A 20,340-nucleotide genomic window follows, 5' to 3' on the forward strand; every position below is an offset into this window, starting at 1 on the left:
TTCAAGATGCTGGGTAAATTAATATGTCATGGAGCTTATAAAACAATAAAGGAAATAATCACAGATCAAAATATTTGGTTTAAATGTTGAGCAACACTCTGTTTCAGGAACATTAAAAATTAAATTTTAAAAAATCTAATGTGTGAAGACATGTAAGAGTCAAGGAGCAATAAAGACAAGATGAACAAGAATTCCAGAGAAGGAAGAGTTCTTTCTAGGTGATCTGGCAATCACCAGTTACTTTGTTCCTAGGAGTACTGCAGAATTTAGTCGTAAGCTGATCTGGTGCCCCCAGACAGACTCCACTTGAAAGGGAGAGAAACCAGCAGAGCTTGTGGTAATCACTCAGAGCTAGCTGTCATTTGAAAATAGAAGCCACAAGGCCAAACTCATACTCATATTTTCCTTTGCCCAAAACACAGCCCTTATTTTAGGCTGTGGGTGAAGAGTTTGGTTAGAAGCTAAAAGATGAAGTTTTCTGCAGTCTCATAGTGCTTGGCAAGCAAAGGCCCCACAGAGGGAGGGATTCTGCCACAAGCACATGGCCAGTCTTCCTGTCCAGGCATTTGCCAGAGTTTGAAGCTGCCTGAAACAGGAAATTAAGAGCTAAACTCAAAATTTCCAAAGGGAACAACTAAATCTCTTTCATTCTTCCAGGGATGAACAGCCACAGCACCACGCACTGCTGAATCCAATGTCCAGGACACCTTCACTTAAGGGACAGAAGTGAATCCCCCTCTGACCAAAGTTAGTGTTAACGTAATCAGCAAAACAAACGATGTCTAGTACAATTAATCTTATTGCAAATTCAAGTAATAAAACCAACCTCACCAACTTTTGTAAAAATTAAATGAGAAAAATATTGTGTGTGTATATATATATATATATATATATATACACACACATATGTATACATATACATGTATCTGTAAGCACATATATGTTTAAATAGACAGAAGGATAGTTCTTATCAGGAGAGCTCTGCCTTCTAACCTAAATACTTCTAAAGGCCCAACCTCCTAACACCATCATATTGGGAATTAGGTTTAAACATATAAATTTGGGGAAAGCACAAAGATTCAGACGATGACACAGACTGACCTAACACAAGCACAGCGAGGTTTCCAAAGATTAGTATTGAAGAACTTGGACAATGTAAGATTCACACTTCACTCTAAAGAAAGACTCTTTCAATGAATTATTTCCAAATAAATATCTTCAAATTCCTTAGAAATTAATAGGACACTGGGCACAGTGGCTCACACCTGTAATCCCAGCACTTTGGGAGGCCGAGACAGGTGGATCCCTTGAGGTCAGGAGTTCCAGACCAGCCTGTCCAACATGGTGAAGACCCGTCTCTACTAAAAATACAAAAATTAGCTGGGTAGTCCCGTTTTTTTGTTGCCATTTCTGTATGCATGAGTACCCAAAGTTTGGCTCCCACGTATGAGAATATGTGGTATTTTATTTTCTATTCCTGTATTCATTCACTTAGGATAATGGCCTCCAGCTACATCCATGTTGCTGCAAAGGACATGATTTCATTCATTGTTATACCATGGAGTATATGTACCACATTGTCTTTATCCAATCTGCCATTGATGGGCACCTAGGTTGATCCTACATCTTTGCTATTGTGAATAGTGTTACAATGAATATGTGAGTTCATGTGTCTTTTTGGTAGAATGATTTACTTTCTTTTGAATATATATCTAGCACTAGCATGGAATGTTTTTCTATTTGTTTGTATCACCTGTGACTTCTTTCAGCAGTGTTTTGTTTTCCTCCTTGTAGAGATCTTTCAACTCCTTGGTTAGATGTATTTCTAGGTGGTTTTTTTGGTGGCTATTCTAAACCGGATTGCGTTCTTGATTTGATTCTTAGCTTGAATATTATTGATGTACAGAAGTGCTACTGGTTTGTACATAGAGTTTGTATCCTGAAACTTTACTGAAGTTACTTCTTCATTCCAGGAGCCATTTGGCAGAGTCTTTAGGGTTTTCTAGGTACAGAATTATATTGTCTGTGAAGAGAAGTAGTTTGTCTTCTTTTCCTATTTAGATGTCTTTTATTTCTTTCTCTTTCCTGGTTGCACTGGCTAGCACTTTCAGTACTATGTTGAATAGAGTGGTGAAAATGGGCATTCTTGTCTTGTTCTAATTCTCGGAAGAATAATGCTTCTAACTTTTGCCCATTCAGTATGATGTTGGCTGTGGGTTTGTCATAGATGGCTGTTATTATTTTCAGTCATGTCCCTTTAATACCTAGCCTGTTGAGGGTTTTTATCATGAAAAGATGTTGCATTTTGTCAAGAGATTTTTCCACATCAAGAGTATCAGAATCATGATATCTGATATTTAAGGCTAGAGCAGCATGGTTAACAGGATCATTTGGCCTCTGCTGTGCTAGGATCCCATTATTCCCATTGATAGCTGGAAACTCAATTCATTGCAACATCGTCCAACATCCTTTATGGCCTACAGAAGTCAGTAAGCTCAGAGGTAATTGTACATTTTTTCAAGGATGCTCAAATGCCTTTGGAAATATTCACTCCAAATTACTCCTTTTCAGTTTGTCATCTGTTTCCTTCTGAGAAATTTACCTTTGCCTATATAAATAGGTGAGGGCAAACAACTTTTTTAAAAATTTATTTTTATAGACTATCTTCTTCCATAATATGTTTTGTATTTATGTGACTGGGATATTTTGAGATCTACATCACACTCTAGACTGGAGGTAATTAGGGCTTGTGGGTTGGGATCCTGAAGAGTTTTGGTTGTGTGGCAACTGCAGCTGGTGAAGTCCTTGCAAGTTGTTATGCAGGGATGGCAAGTTCCCTCCAATAGTGATGCAAAGACTATTTGGCTGAGGAAGGAGTTTCAAGTGTCCGGGGGGCTCACGGTTTTTAATCTTATCTGATTCTTTACAAATATCCCCCTTCCATGTATCAAGGCCCCACTCCTTGCTTGCCACTGACCTTATATTAACTAACTTCAGAGGTCAGATAGAGTTGAGATTATTATTAATGCCACAACTCTGAAACACTCAAAAGGCCCTGGGATTGCTATACATGTATCCATGCTTTGAATACAACAAATAAAGCATTCCTTTACTAATACCATCAAGGCTTTTTAATAGTTTTTGTTGATGCTGTAGTTGTTGCCTTCACTTAGCACTTCAGGCCTCAGACTCAGAAAGATGCCTCATAATTAATGTTAAGGTTCACTATGCAAAGACAAATTGGGAAATGGAGATCCATCCTCAGAGAAACTGAATGGTTTAGATTTAAACGTTTTGTGTCTGTGTCTTTCTTTGTCACTAAGTATATAGTCGACCAAGGCACATGTTGGTTGAAAAAAGTGGTATGTGGCAGGAGTTTTCTCAGTCTCTTTTCATGAGGTAGGGTTTCTGTGGGTCTCCATCGGATCCAGGCTTCATGCAGTGAGCTTAACTTTAATCCTGTTTCTGGCCATGGGAAGCAAACCAGCACAACCACTGCACAATTATAGCTCAGAGATCTGTGACCTTAAAATCTTATCTCCAACTCTTGTAGGAATTTTTCTGTCATACACAGTTCTGTTTTTCTTTCTGTAGCTCAGCTGTCTTAGGTATTTTTCTTCACTGCATTTAAATAAACATTATATGTTGAGACATAGGGGATTATTGTCAGAGCAGGAATTTACTGATCATTTTGATTGGAGATATGTACATACATTTTATTGATGGTTGGAAATTCATAGTTTTTCATTCAGAATATTGAAATAAAATTCAGTTGCATCAATATGTTCCCATCATAATGTGACATTTGTTAACTGCATTCACCATTTATAGTTACTATTAAGATTAAATAAACTACTCAGGTTATTAGTTTTCTATTGCTGCTGTAACAAATTACTATAAACATAGTGGCTTAAAATAACACAAATTTGTTATCTTTCAGTTTTCTATGTCAGGATTCTGAACTAGGACTTACTGCCTAAACTCACCATACCTGTAGGGCTGCATTAATTCTAGAGGCTTTAGGGTAGAATTCATTTACTTGCCTTTTCAGCTTCTACAGGCCACCCCTAGTCCTTATCTTGTGGCCACATTCCTTTATCTTTAACACCAGCAAGATTAAGTGGTCATTTTCTCTGAGCCTCCTTCTCTCCCATATCTCTAATTCTGACAATTCTACCCCTTCTTCCCTATGTAAGGATCCTATATTTACATTGGTTCCACCAGGTTTAACCAAGGATAATCTGATTTGAAAGTAATCAAATTAGCAAACTTAATTCCAGCTGTAACCTTAATCTCCCCTTGTCATGTAACAGAACGTAGTCACAAATTCTGGGGATTAGGGCATGGATATTTTTGGGAGGCCATTATTTTTCCTATCACACTATTTTTGGGTTAGGTCTTATTGGTTTGAAACATATAAATAGGAAAATCTAAGGGTCGTCAATATTAAATCCACATTCAATGTAACTTCATTTTTAACTGGAAAATTCTTACATGGATGTATCCAACAAAATATGATTTTAAGCAAAGTAACCATAGCCTCCTTGTTAGACAATCATTTTTATATATTTTCCACATTTGCAGAAGAGAAGCTTTGTAGTGTGAGAGCAGAAAATGCCAAAGAAACAATGGTTTCTTTTTTGGGGATAGCCTTTTCATCTGACATCTCTCAGAAAACTATTCCTTTTAAATCTAAATTACAGAGGACCACAATAACCTTATCCCATTGTAGTTAGTTGAATCACCAAACTGCTGCATGTTCTTCTATTAAGAAATTACTCTATTTTCTAGAATTTCATCAAATGTAATTTAAGACAAAGCAAAGAATAAGGATGTATTCATTCATTCATTCATTCATGCATGCACTCAATTGTTTTTAGCATGTATTGCATGCCTAAGAAACTTTGCTATTTACTATGGATATTGTTATGAGAAACAAATACTTTTTATCTCACCATAATTTCTTTCATTTTGTTTTAATCTAGGTATTAGTAATCAAATACACTTGTTGAAATGCATAAATTGTGCTTGAAATTTATTTTAATTTTTTGTTTGTTCTAGTGGTGGTATTGATTTTGGTTTGCCCAACTTTGCCTATATACAACACAGTTGATACTGTTATGTTGATCCTACGACTGTATTAACCATTAACACATTTAATTATTGTTGCTTCAGTGTTTTGTGGAAAAAAGTCTATCGTATATTTAAAAATTTTTTCTGTTGTTATATGATTGAGTTTTTATTCTACTTCGTTGAGTGAGAGTTCTAACTTTCTAGAGTAACATACGTAAAATAACAGTAAAGAAAACTTTATCTATGTCTATGAATATATATAACATGATTACAGCACAATACACTGTACTGCCAGTTGAGATATTTTAATTGATTTCTCATTCTGTAAGACACAACAAACAGCCCTCAGCACTACAGCAAAGTAGTAGAAGTTATAAAGGTCCACATATATATACCCTATTCACCTGCAGGGGAATTAATTAAATAGCACCTGAGTTCGTGTGTGGCACTTGGGCAAATTTAAACTCAGGTCTAGCAAAAAAGGCCACAGAAATATAGAGATATTATTTCTTAGGAAATAAGAGTTTGGATTTTTAGGATGGAAAAATATTAGTTTAGTAGCATTCAGTAGAAATGCACAAATAAATCTAGATTATGTAATGTTTTGTATAATAATATTCTCTTGCTTTGCATCAGTTTTACACATGTATACATCTTTGCAGAATGTTTCTTAAAAATTATTTTCTTTGTTTTATGTATAAATTATGGTTACTTTAATCATAATATTTAGTTTATTTCCCATCTATCAAGAAGGTTATATAATAATAATAACTTAGTTTTCCAAAGAATTGTGTATTTACATAGGTTTTAAAAATATATTATTCTATAAGATTCTATTTCCTTTTGCTACAGATCATTTCAAACTGCATTTTGATTTCTTCTATTTGCCTTTTTCTCCACGTGTGTGTATTTTTAAAAATCTGTTTTGAATATTCCAGATACTGATTATCTTGGTGGAATCTTGGAAAAGCTAAGCAGCTTCACTCTTAATAAACAGACACTGATCAGCAACGAGTAGTGCAGAGGGAGCTCCTCACAACTCGACCAGTGAACCCAATTTGAGAACTGCAGGAGAAATCAATATCTATGCAGATCAGGTATTGCTAAGAGAGTGCTGGTATTATAGCTGAAAAGGTGACCTTGTTATCTTTGAGAAAATTAATGAATATCAACCTACCTATGGTTTATCAAGAAAATTTTCCTGGATTAATTATTTTCTTGCTAATTTTAGTCAAGTAAAATTCTTTCTGAAATTTCTTTCATCCATGAATATTTTTTACTAGAGATAGCTGAAATTAATTATGACTTACTCAGCTTCTAGACGTTGCTTATCCTTACTAATTATCTCAAATATAACTAGCTTAAAATGGTTACATGCTAAAACTTAATTTTTCAATATAAGCTAGTTATTAAAACATCTTTTTGTCTCTATTTTCTGAGAAAAATGATAAAATTAACTTATCTTCAAAGTGGAAACATTTTTGTATTGCAAATAAATATGAAAAAAGGGAATGACTTCAAATACTACCAAATAAAACTGATTAGACAAGATTCTCTATGCCAAATAGATGCTTGATAATGTGTATGTTAACACAAATAAACAATGCTGACTCTCAGCGAGGCTTAACTTTAGTTTTGTTTTCTCAAGACATAAACAATTTAAAAAATAAAATAGGTGATTAGCTGTTGGCATATTTGCAATGAAAAATAAAGTAAACCCATTTCATTACTGTCTATCTTATGAGTGAAATAAACCATACTAAGCCTGATAATTTCATAGAAAAATCCACGTATTAATAAAATATGCATTCCTAAAACTACACATAATTTTGTTCCAAATATTGCTAAAATTAATGCATTTACATTTTTATAAGAGTTTAAAAAAGTTTTCTTACGATTCTATACTATTTTGGATATTGTGCCTCTCTATTTTAAACCAATTTACGATGTATGAACACGAAGCAATCAAGATTGTTTTGGAGAGGTTGTTAAAGAGGTTGGACCTGTATTCAGGTAGGACATCTGGGATTTGGAAGGACACCAAGATGATCTACACCTCAGCTTCAAACTAATTATTCATTTTAACTGACCTGATGTTAGACATCCCCTGGATAAGGTAACATTTTGCTGATTTACTGATTTATAATCTATTACCTACTTGCAATTTTGTAAGAAATAGTTTCAACTCTGAAGGAAAATATAAGTGTCTTTTTCACAACAAAGTCTCCCTGAATCAGTATGGATACTATGTATGACCTTTGTACATGTTTACTTCAGAACTTGCAATGCTTTTTAACCCTTGACAAACAACTGTATTCCATGTATGGTTTAAGAAAATCAAATTTGCAAACACTATAAGATATATTATGACAATGAATATAACACAAAAAAATCCACATCTTCATTCTCCCTCATCAATTTCAGGTCTATCCTTTAGGATACATTTAGAAAATCCAGTACTAGTTTTCCTGCCTTGATTGATGTCTTCATGGGTAGTTTTCTGCATGTAATCTGAAAATGTTTCCTACGCAACATGAGGATCAAGCATGAGAGAATGTTAGAGCAAATCAAATTGAGCAATACATTTTGACTGACAATAAAATAAAGCATCTTTTGAATACCCTGGCATTTGTGATCATATGCAGGGTTTTTTAGCTGTCCAGAAAACCACTGCTATACATTTTTTTAACTACCACGCTCCTATTATTTAAAATAATCATAATAGAATTAGCACTCAATTAAATATTATGCTTCTGCACAAAGCTTTTACTCCACTTTACAGTTTAATTTTGCATACAATTAATAACCGTAATTAGTTCTACAGAGAAGACATCCTATGGCGAATGTTTCTTCCTGGGATGAGTAGAATGGAAGTCCTGTGCATAATTCAGTTCGTGGAGAAGAGCAAAGGATGGACTCATGGTCCCAATTTAGAGGTGAAGCATGGTGACAAACGTCAATGGGAAGCATACACATTGCAAAGTGGCTTCTCTCAGGTAATCTTAGCATTTAGAAAGAAGAACAGAGTCTCTGAAAGTCAGAAAACTAGGAGTCCTCGGTTATCAGCTTCTCTAAACTTGGCTGCAAAATTAACTTCTTAAATAATAGGTTTCCATTTTAGCCTCTCGCGTTTTACATTTTCAAATGCACATTTATCAAATCCTTAGCTGGCATTTATTATGATCTTGGCAGTGTTTTAAATACTTTAAAATTATAAATTCAATTATACCCATAAGAACTCTAAGAAGTAGATAATATGTTATTCTCATTTCAGAGAAAAAAAAAACTGTCAGGAGGAAGTTATGAAGGTCACACAGCTAGTAAATAGCAGAGCTGGGATTTCAGAATCTATGATTTTAACCCCTGTATGTGCTGCCTCTGTGATTAAATCACATTTCTCTTAGGATTAATATAAAAATAGCTGACATGGTGGGTTTTATGACCTAGAGTGATCTTGTCTCTACCAACAACTTCATATTCATCTCACACGGCACCCTCCATTAATTTGTAAATGCTGGTGGGTTTCTCAGTTTCACAAATCTCTCATGTTCCTTCCCTCCTTGTAGAAGAGTCCATGCTGTTTCTTCTTTTCATTGTATTCTTCTCAAGCCTCTTTAAAATTGCTTACCTTTCAAATCTAGAATAAAAAGTTATTTCTACAGAATAGCTGTTAAAGCCCTACCCCAATCCCTATCCTAATTAAGGTTTATTTCTTTGCATTTACATGATTGGTTTCTTTAATAGTCAAAAATCTCATTTGGCAATCACACATTTATTATGATTTGTGCATAATTAGATTCAAGTGTCTCCCAACAGAATACAGTCTTTATGAAAGCAACAATTATTTGCCTGTCTACTAATATATTCCAATATACTAGCCATATTAAAAGAAATTGATTGATATTTAATAGTGGCAAGGCACTGAATATTTTTCCAGGAGATATTATAGTTTATTGGGTAGAAAACACTTGAGTACAAATACTTTTTACAACCATTTATTCAATTAAAAAAGCACCAATTTTATTTAAACTTCTTGTGTGACATTCTATGTCAAAACCATTCATTTATCAAATTTTAAGTCTTTATTACCATTTGTACAATCCTTTAATATAAATATAGAAATCCTATTAAAATTTTTTTCTGGCAAACATTAGAGGACTTATATTATCATTTAAAATTATACCTGCAGTTACAGAAACTAAAACATATCTACGTAAGAAATTTTGCAATGAAATGAAAGCATTTCTACTTCTTAATGTTTGGTATATGTTTGGAAAGTTTTTAGTGAAGTATACTTCCCCTTTAGAAATAAAAATGTAAATAAGCATACAAAATAGTACCTACATATATTTAAGATATGACTTTGACTTGCTAATTTTGACATTCTTAGTTAATCTCATACCTTCCAAATTGCAAATTCTGAAACTTGTACATGCCAATTTCTTTTTTTTTTTTGCCATTTTCATAGTGTGAATTTATACCGGGCTCATACCTAGCGTTATTTGTGTTTGTTTTGCAGCCAGGTATGGGTATATTCTGGCAAAGAATATAGGCGGAATTAATGTGTACAATTTCCTAGTTGTTTCCTTAGAAGGTGGGTCTATGACTTTTATTTTCTCTTTTCACCTCTCAGCGTCTGCTATAAACACTGGGTCGTGAGTTGTCTGTCAGTGTGTGCATGAAAACATTCCATAGAGATTGTGTGGCCATAATACACAAGGAGCTGGACTCCAGATAACTTTTTGAAATAGCATGCCTGACAAGCTCCAACTTTCACATGACAGAGAAATAATTTTTCTTTTTAAAAATTTGTTTTTCAATTTTTTTAATGTTATGGGTTCATAATAGTTGTATATATGTATAAAGTATACGTGATGTTTTTATACAGGCATACAATGTGTAATAATCAAATCTACCTACCATTTTTTAAGCCACTCTTATTTTATGTCTCTCTTGCACTTATCTGATGTCATAGTCTAACTAAACTATTTCCCATTGGGAATAGTTTGTAAGTTTACAGGAAGAGGTTTGCAAGTCAGCAATAAAAATGCATATACACATTTCATATATATGTCATGTAATATACATCAAATATTTCCCTTGAAGTAATTAAGATGATTCCAAGCTTAGATTTAATGAAATCTTTATTTTCTCAGTCACTGATTTACCTGATAATTTGTCACTAGATCACTAAATTTGCTCTTTTGCTTATATAAATTTTTATCAGGATTTTATTTAGTGTGTCTTATTAAATATTTTATACTTATAGAGTCTTGGAGTTTCCTAATCCATCAGTTTGATTCAGTAAATCAATAAAATTCCAATTCTGGCCAATAAATTTTACCTGTCCTCCAATGCTGTTAATTACGTTTGGAATATATGCTATGAAATGCCTTTGTTTTGACAATGGATAAAAGTTTTGGATGTGCTTCCACAGAAAGAGAAGGAGTCTGATCTTTGTGAATTTAATGCCACTTTCCCTCAAAGCATGATCTAATACCTCATTTAGTATTGGATATCTCAGTCTTTTCCTTTATAAAACAATGTCATGCAAGGACTTCTTGGCATAGCTTCCCAAAAGGGAGATGATGTTCCTCAAGGCATTTTTAAAACTGTAAAATGCAATAAAATAATATTTTGATTTTTTATGGATATAAGAGAGATACGCAATTCTCCAAAATTTACGAATTAGAATAAAAGGATTTATTTTCAATGTTGAATTATAAAATAATTCATGGCAAATAAGACAAGAGATATTGAAAGATAATCGTTAAAAACTGCAATTCTCGCCGGGCATGGTGGCTCACCCAGCACTTTAGGAGGCTGAGGCAGGCAGATTACCTGACGTCAGAAGCTGGAGATCAGCCTGGCCAACATGGTGAAACCCCGTCTCTACTAAAAATACAAAAATTAGCCAGGCATGGTGGCGCATGCCTGTAATTCCCAGCTACTTGGGAGTCTGAGGCAGGAAAATCACTTGAATCCGGAAGCTGGAGGTTGCAGTGAGCCGAGATCATGCCATTGCACTCTAGCCTGGGTAACAGAACAAGACTCCGTCTCAAAAAACAAACAAACAAAAAACCCCTGCAATTCCTATACGACACAATATTTCATTAAACGTATTAAGTTATATTAAAAAATAAATGTTTAAAAAATTGACTAAAAGTTACATGGAAAAGCATCAACTGCCAGCCTGGGCTTCAGAGCAGGATCCTGTCTCAAAAAAATAAAAAGAAAAAGAAGAAGAAGAAGAAGAAGAAAACGAGTCACCATTGATGACAAGGTTTGAGGATAGTGGAGGCTCAGAAAAATCATTTCAGGTTGTGAAGGGAAAATATCTTGGGCCCCCAAGATCACGAAGGAGAACTCATGCTGGAAACTGCTTAGGGCAGACCTGCCTCCCATTCTATTCAAAGCCACTCCTCTGCTCACTGAGATAGATGCATATCTGATTTGCCTCGTTTGGAAAGGCTAATCAGAAACTCAAAAGAACTATTTGTGTGTCACCTATCTGTGATCTGGAAGCTCTTTCCCCACTTTGAGTCTTCTTCTTGCCTTTGCATCAAGTTGTCCCACCTTTCCAGACCGAACCAATGTACCTCTTATATATATTGATTGATGTCTTATGTCTCCCTAAAGGTATAAAACCATCTGTGCCCTGACCACCTTGGGCACATGTCATCAGGATGTCCTGTGGGTGTATTGTGGGCACGTCCTCAACCTAGACAAAATAAACTTTTTAAATTAACTGAGACCTGTCTCAAATATTGGGGGTTTGCAAGGTATATCAACAAATTTATCATCCAAGGAATGTGGTAGAATTGTTGTGATCTCCAAAGTATGTGTATAGAGATAAATCTAAGACTATTAAGGCAACAGATTGGTTGAGATATTTTCAGGATCTCATTTTCCAATATGCACTCTTTCCTAGAAGAGTAATGTCTGAAGAGAGTTTTTCAGTTCTGCTTTTCTACCTCTTTCACAATCATCCATTTTTCTCTACAAACACACAAAACATTTCAACTATTAACTTAACATAATGCATTTCTGGATCCTTCTAGGATGACAAAGAGTCAATTTGATTCTAAAATAAATCCCCCATAGAGGCTAAGCAAGAAATATTAAAGGGGATGGTAATTGATTACATAAAAATGACAAAATCATGGCAAGTCTTCACGCTTTTGCTAGTTGATAGTTATGTTAGAGTCAGATTTCAAAAGTAATGTGTTTGTCATGCGGGCACGTTTTAACGTTTCTATTCAAATTGAAAATGATGTAAGACACTTTCTGACAGAAAGTAGGCCTGATGTAACTGATTAGTTTGACTATGCCAATTCGTTTACATAATAGACATTTTACATACATGAAACAAGAAAAATATGCTGCTCTGAAGTTTTAATGAAATCTTACTTAAATTTTATTTAAGAATTTATACTATATACAATATGGCAAAAATTACATCTTTGCAATTTAATAAAAGTATAAAAATTTCATTTGTCAACTTAAAGGTGTGTTAGGGAGTTTATTCACAGGACTATGAAAGTAAGAAAGAACAAAGAAAATTGGTTTTTATGGATTGCTCTTTTGCCATTTTTATGTGAGTGATGATGAATTAATAGTAGTACCTGTTTTCACACATTATGATTTATTCCCAGAGAACTCAGCTGCTTGAGTGCAAGCAGAGAAAAAACAGAAGAGTATGTTCACCTAGATGTTTTGTTGTTGTTGTTGTCATTGTTGTTTTTAATCACAGAAGACAACGAAATGAGGAGAAAGACTATTGAGTTGTTAGGGTATTAAGGAGGTTAGGGTATTGAACTAGAAAGACCGAATAGATAGATGAAATGTGAAATCAAGTGGATGGATTTCTGATATTATTACATAATGTTTCTGCTTAGGAAAGAATAAGGTGATTGAAGAGCTCATTTTAAACCTTAAAAGTACTATTTATATTGGGGCTTTCTAGGAAAAGGTAAACTTGCTGAGAACATGGTTAATCATATAGTGATGTCATACTTTAATGTAATCATTGTGGAATGTGTGGTCTGCAGTCATTATTAAGACACAGAAATCCTCTTTAATTGTGTCTCAGTTTTTGGCTTGGGAAAATTTTAACCAGCTTATGTTCTTTCAGAGTAAGAGTTTAATTTCCTGTGTTGAATTTTGTCAATTATAGTACCTATTTATATAATATATAATATATATATTAAAAACTATTTTAAAAGTGCAAAAGATTTATACAACAAAGACATGGAATCAATCTAAGTGCCCATCAACAGTGGATTGATTAAGGAAACTGTGGTATATATATATCAAGATGTCATAACATTTTTTCTGTGGAAAATAATATAGTCATAAAAGATCATGTGTTGTATATTTCAGTTTGTATAAAAGGTCCAGAATAGGAAAATCCACTGAAATAGAAAGTAGAATTGCAGTTGCCAAGGACTGAAGGAGTCAGTGAGTTGGGGTGAGGGGGTGTTGAGCCCCAGCTAGTAGGTATGGAATCTCTTTTTAGGAAGATGAAAATTATCTAACCTCATGTGTGGTGATGATTTCACAATTTGGTAAATGTCATGATGCCACATTAAATTGTAACCTTTTATTTGATACACTGCCAAACATTACCTGAAATAAGCACTTGCATTTAGTATTTGAAATATTGCTCCCTTTTGATTCTAAGGCACCTCTTAAGCAATAAAGTTTTTGTAACAAGTTTCCAAAATTAGCCACTGCAATTTTAAATTATAGCATTTAAAATATCAGTCTACCATATGAGTTATAGCATAAATACATTTATGAAGTAGTAGTAAGTCCCAGAGGGAACACTGTCTAAAATTTGGACTAAAACAAACCCACTGAAATGGTTGCTAAAATAGTTGCTATGACTTCATGTTTTGGGACCCTCAGCCTAATGTCTGGACCGTGACCAACTAATCTGTTCACCCAACTATTTTGCACTTTTTGTTAGAAAGTATTGTTAAGGGATCTCTCTCAGATTCAAATGTTCACAGACAAAACAAGAAAACACTGTGGAAACTCCTTAGAAAGTTTTGATAAGTGACCTGAGGTAAAGTTGGACTAAAGAATGCTAGTATAAGGAACACTCTGAATTTTTTATTCACCAGCTTTGGCTTGAAGAGTGGGCTTATTGGGGTCTATGTCTATCTTCTTTCTTGAGTACTTTCCTATTAAAAGACATGCAACAAAAAAGGGCGGGGGGAGAGAGAGACAAATAACAGTGTTCTTAACACAAAGAAAAGAATGGAAGTTTTCACGTCTGATCAGATGATCAAAGGGTCTCTAGGAAAGGTTTTTTTTAACACAAAGATAGGAAATTAAATTGGTATTTGAGGATCTTTGATACAAATAAATTAACATTCAGGCACAATCTAATTAATTACCGATAATTATCATGTTCTGAGAGACACTCAAGCTACATGCCCAAGGACTTGCAGAAGCAAGTGCTGTTTCTGAGTGGAAAGCATTGTGATATAGAGAGGAAAACAGCTTAATTTTGTTCTCCTTGGATCTCCAAAATTGTCAAATTCTGGCTTCCCAATAGTAATACTTAAACAACTTTATAAGGTTTTAAATTTTTTAAATTTTCTTTTTTGAGACGGAATCTTGCTCTGTAGCCCAGGCTGGAGTGCAGTGTCGCAGTCTCAACTCACTGCAAGTGATTCTCCTGCCTCACTCAAGTGATTCTCCTGCCTCGGCCACCCGAGTAGCTGGACTACAGGCTCCTACCACCATGCCCTGCTAATTCTTGTATTTTTACTAGAGACGGGGTTTCACCATGTTAGCCAGCTCGAGCTCCTGACCTCAGGTGATCTGCCTGCCTTGGCCTCCCAAAATGCTGGGATTACAGGCATAAGCCACCATACCTGGCCCTCCATAAGGTTTTTAATGGTCTTGGAGGATTAATTATTTGATACTATCTATAGAAATTTGAACATTTTGACTTATTTAAAATGGGATTATGAGACTGGAACAGAAAACCAAACACCGCATGTTCTCACTCATAAGTGGGAGTTGAACAATGAGAACACATGGACACAGGGAGGGGAACATCACACACAGGGGCCTGTCGGAGGGTCGAGGGCAAGGGGAGTGAGAGCATTAGGACAAATACCTAATGCATGTGGGGTTTAAAACCTAGATGATGGGGTGATAGGTGCAGCAAACTACCATGGCACATGTGTACCTATGTAGCAAACTGCACGTTCAGCACATGTATCCCAGAACTCAAAGTAAAATAAAAATAAATAAATGAAGAAAAACAATGGGATTTGAGACAGTTCCTGAAATGAGCAATAAAATGAGCAACTTTTATCTACCTTAGCAAGAGTTTACTGGAAAAGTTTGGTCAAAGTCATAAATCACATCAATGAAGATAGTAGAGTGGTATTTGTAAAGACAGCTAGCTAGTATAATTACGTTAATGTAGTTGCCAGCTGGGTGCAGTACATGCTTTTTGTTCAGTGATAAAAAGAGAGAAAAAAGTTTGGAAATGAAAGCCACAAAAGAGAAACAGACTATAATAAATACATGGACACCTCTTAAAAGGCACCATCAAGCAATATGAAAACAAAATCTCTTGAATAAATCTAACAAAACATCCACTAAACCACTGGATCCTTGAGACCAGTCATTCTTTATTGTCAATTGTTATAACTTACTGTATTTAGCACATATACACACATACATATATTATAAACACATTTTAGCAAATAAAACTTAGTTTACTTCCTGGGGATGTGATTTGGACTTGGTGATAAGAGTAGAATGCAGAAGCAGAGGTTAATGAAAGATTGTCCATACAAATTGTTATGATGCAAACGCCATAAAATCTTACCGATTGACTGGATGACAAAAACTGCAAGCTGAACTTCAGATGCCCACATCAGAAAATGTCTCAAAGTACATTATGGACTCTCTTAAGAATTTCTGTTTATAAGATAAGAATAATAAATCCTTTATCTTATGGTGTTAGGATTTCACTATTGTTTTAAAATGTGTCAATAGCATAATATTACAGGTTATATGCGAATGATTATGCTATCCATAAGATTGGATGCATCATAAAGCTAAATAGAGCTACAAACGGCATAAAAAATTTCATCAACCCAGGTCTGAAAGTAATTCACACTTTTAACCTTGGAATCCCACACCAATAGTTGTCCAAAACTCTCTCATGTTTGGATTTTCCTGTCTTTTTCCTTCACTTCTCCTTTTCATGCATGTGTAAGAAAACTCATTCATTTCACATCACCAATAGATTAAGCTGAGTGAGTGGCATCAAAAACATGGAAAAAGGTGAAGTGAAGGGATGTTATACAAACAAAGCATTCAAAGCAGATCTGCAAATATATGGCAGCTGTCACAGCATAGCACTGACGCATCAGTGAGAGGTCAAGAACTGTCTTCAAGGCAGAAGTCAGAAAAACCACCACTAAACAGGAGATCCATTTCCATAAAAATGGGGGTGCAGTGGAGTGGGGTGGGGTGGATTGGGCAACAGTGTGATAGTAAATCTGGGGAATAGGCATTTGAAGCTAATAAAATGTCATAGTCACATTAAAACTGCAAAGATAAGCATTATATAATACAAGTGACTCTAAAACATATAGTGAGATTGTAATATGAAGCAAAAAATTATATTTAAATTATCTCTTCATTCTTGAGCAAAGTAGTTCCATTATCTCTAATACAGCAAACTCTAAAATGCATTTTCTGCCTCATTGCAATCCACAGCAAATGACCCAGATCAACATTCTGAAATTGTAAGTAGATTCTTTAGCCTTCTAATAGGACTTAGCTGTATGACTTGAGTATCCAGATTTCTGCCTCAGTGAGCAATAGCTCAGAGTTAAAATATTAAATAGACTAAATATTAAACACATAGTTTCTCCAAGGACATATATAACAATACATGGTACTTTAGGAAAGGAAAAAAAGCACAAGAAAGATTGCCTGCTAGGTCATCAATTTCACTATTTTGTCCTCTCTAATCCAAAGGGTTGATTTAAATGGTTTAGCTCATTTTGTTATCATATATAAATAATAATCTGGTAGATTGTTCTGATCTTCATAGGGTAATATGAAAAAATATAATCCTTTCTTTCTCCATTTCTTCCAGCTGTGCTGTAAGTACCTGCAGTTTTCAAATGCAGTCAGACATACATTGGAAGGGCCAGGAAGTTAAGACACAGTCTCTAGGCTTGGCTCTGCCAGCTCTACAGAAGTGCACAGAATATAACCACGAAGAAGCCTGGGGCTTTGGCATCAGTGAGACTGGGATTAACATTTAGGAAAGTAACTTAACCTTTTGCAGGCTCACTGATCTCATCTATTGAATGAGATCAATACACCTGTTTGATTTTTTGTCTATAGAATTTAATTCTAGATAATTTGAGGAGTCTAATAAAGTGTTTGAGACAGGAGAAAAGGGAGGTATTATTCATTGTCATCATCGTTACTGGACAGGTCAGAGAATAAGGAAGTGATAGCAATGTAAATCTCAGTTAAGGAATTAGTAAAAATTTGATTCATAGCTTCTTTACATGAATTATCCAAGAGCCCAAATGAAATAAAAACACTCTAAAAAAACTATTTAAAAAGTGACTCTAAGGCAGATGTTAAAACAAAGTGAAGAAATACAAATAGATAAATGAGAAAAATAGTTACAGGGAAGGAAAGAGCCTTAATAGATTAAAGGTAATGTTTAAGAAGGTATATCAGTGCATATTGCATCTAGAACTAATCTTTTATTTTGGCAATTTGTGAACATATTTTTTATCCTAAAACCTGAGTATTATAACTGCATTCAACAACAATACAGGTATAAACCTTACCCATTCTTCAGTGCTGCCCCCTCCAGGAAGGTCTTTCAAATTCCCTGAAAATGAATTTATAAAGGCATTTACCTAAACCTTGCTTAGCACACCTCTCTCTACCTCAGATAGGAACAGTGTGCACACTGTTCGCTCATACTGGTCTGCAAATCCTGCACGGGGGGAACAACTCAAACCAGATTCAACTTAGTTCCTCCATGTGGCCTCTCATGAAGACATATGTGGCTTCACAATGGGCAACAATTGGACTCGTTCACAAATCCTTTTGGTTTTTTTCTATGGCCTGTGTTACCATCCTACACTCACTCCCTTCTTATGAGCTCCCCTTTGGTATTTTTATCATTTTCTCCTGCTTTTGTATCTTGGTCATAGCCATCCTGAGGGAAATGCTAGAAGTACTCCCACTCCAAGATGGCCCCAGGCTACTTAACGGAAATCGGCCAATCTCTCATCCAGATCTTTAATTCATTCTTACTTCATTATATGACTGCATTATAGGACTCAGTTTCAGCTGCAGTATTTTCTATATGTGTATAATAAATAAATTTAACAAAAGTAAGTTTTCCTGAAGTAGTTAATAGGTATATTTTGAAAATAGCAACTTGATTTTCCTGAGTGTTATATTCTACATGCCGTTTCATTTGTGATTTCAGCTATTCTGTTATCTAAACAAACTATGCAAGACCCAGAAACAAGTTATTTGAAATACAATCCATATAGTGTTTTGGAACCCTGAACTATTATAGAAAGTCATCATCCACGCCAAGGTTCAACATCATAGGAAAGGAATACTTAAAAAGAAACAATTACTTTAAAGATCATGTAAAATAAGTGTTTTGAATAATAAACTACTCTCATTTCACAATCTTAACTTATATTATAATTATTATTATTTACATGTTAATTTTTAAAGCTTTATTAATGGAAATTTAGTATATTAATACTTCATCTGTTCATATGATATGTCATGATGTTTAGATTATTTTAGTGAAAGTATTAAGTTTAGGAAAAATGAATGTCCTTTCTTATTACATGTTTTATTTCACATATGTATTTGACTAATCAAACCTATACGACCTACTCACTCAAAATATAATGATACTGATTATTAGTCTCTCTTTTGTTTTAACCAAAAAACAATAGACTACACTATTATTGAAGATACTGAAAAGTGATATCTTTGTATTAGATTTGCCATCGTTTGTTTTCCAGCTACTTGCTTCTGGTAAAAATGAATTTAAATATCATGGAAACACCACTGAATTCTAGAAAATTGCATAATCATCTCTAATAATATGTTTCTATTAACATCGTCTGATTGTCATTACACAAAAACACTGCAGTTAGCACAATAAACCAACTAAAAACTTTAAAATATTTTATTTAATGTGAAGAGTTATGTGTGTAAACAGTACAATTAAGAACAGTCAGATGAAGGTGGCAAGGAGCCACATACTAAGTCTACAAAAGTAGGAGAATAGAAATACAGCATCCAAGGAGGTAAAGTTCATGATCTGATGTAATCCTTATAAGAGGAACATGTTTGAACTAATGTAATTCTTAAAATAGGAACATGTTTGAACTTAATTTTAGTTGTGTGTCTTAGAGGGTTCAGAGAACTATTAATGTTTACCTAAATTAACTATGTGAATTCATCTTAAGGGTTTTATTTAATCAAAAATGCTTTCATTTTCTGTTGTTTTTAGGAACTTAGAAAACTATCAGATATCTGGAAATGAAGTAAAGCTTCTAAAGAAAAAAGCAGTGTGGAACTGCAGTGATTTAAAAGAAATAAGATGGGACCCATACACTCGGCATTAAAACATATAAATCTGTAATTATTCTAGTGAATTTGATAAACAACTTCATTTCCAGTATGTTACACTCACAAAGCTGTAATTAAATTGAACTAAAATTGTTCAAGAGCTAAATGTTCAAGGTGAACACCCGTTCTCTGCTATATGATGGATTTTGTCAGTGTTAAAAAGATGTCTATCGAAAAACCAAACTTGGCACACCTTGTGAATTTTTTAAAGAATATTTTAATACAGCTGTTTCATTTTTAACAGTTTTCTCCATCCCAGCTCTATGTTTCTCTTCATCTCTTTCAATATCACTGAGTTTAGTACTGAAGAATGTGTCTTAAACAGCCACAATAGGATCTTGCTTTGGTCAGACACTCAAACTTGCCATTAAACAGATGCCAGAAGGCCACAGTCTACAAAGACATGCCACTCCACAATGAGTCTCTGAAAAAAGTAACGAGCCCACACAACTTCAATGTACTCCTTAGCCCATAAGTTGTAAAATAGCTTTTTAAAAGTTAATGCCTGGCCAGGTGCGGTAACTCACACCTGTAATCCCAGCACTTTGGGAAGCCGAGGCGGGTGGATCACGAAGTCAGGAGATG

General features: G+C 34.4%; 1 long non-coding RNA gene across 1 annotated transcript in view; it reads left to right on the forward strand.

Annotated features, from left to right (window-relative positions):
* The window catches only part of LOC129463793 (uncharacterized), a 129,385-nt gene extending 109,640 nt beyond the window's left edge, over nt 1-19,745 (forward strand). Inside the window, exons 3-4 of the long non-coding RNA XR_008651287.1 lie at nt 6,012-6,170; nt 19,637-19,745. This is a non-coding gene — a long non-coding RNA (uncharacterized lncRNA). The remainder of the gene's footprint in view (nt 1-6,011; nt 6,171-19,636) is intronic.
* Nucleotides 19,746-20,340: the final 595 nt, after the last annotated feature.

This window comes from Symphalangus syndactylus, chromosome 15, assembly GCF_028878055.3.
Source record: "Symphalangus syndactylus isolate Jambi chromosome 15, NHGRI_mSymSyn1-v2.1_pri, whole genome shotgun sequence".
Taxonomy (NCBI): domain Eukaryota; kingdom Metazoa; phylum Chordata; class Mammalia; order Primates; family Hylobatidae; genus Symphalangus; species Symphalangus syndactylus.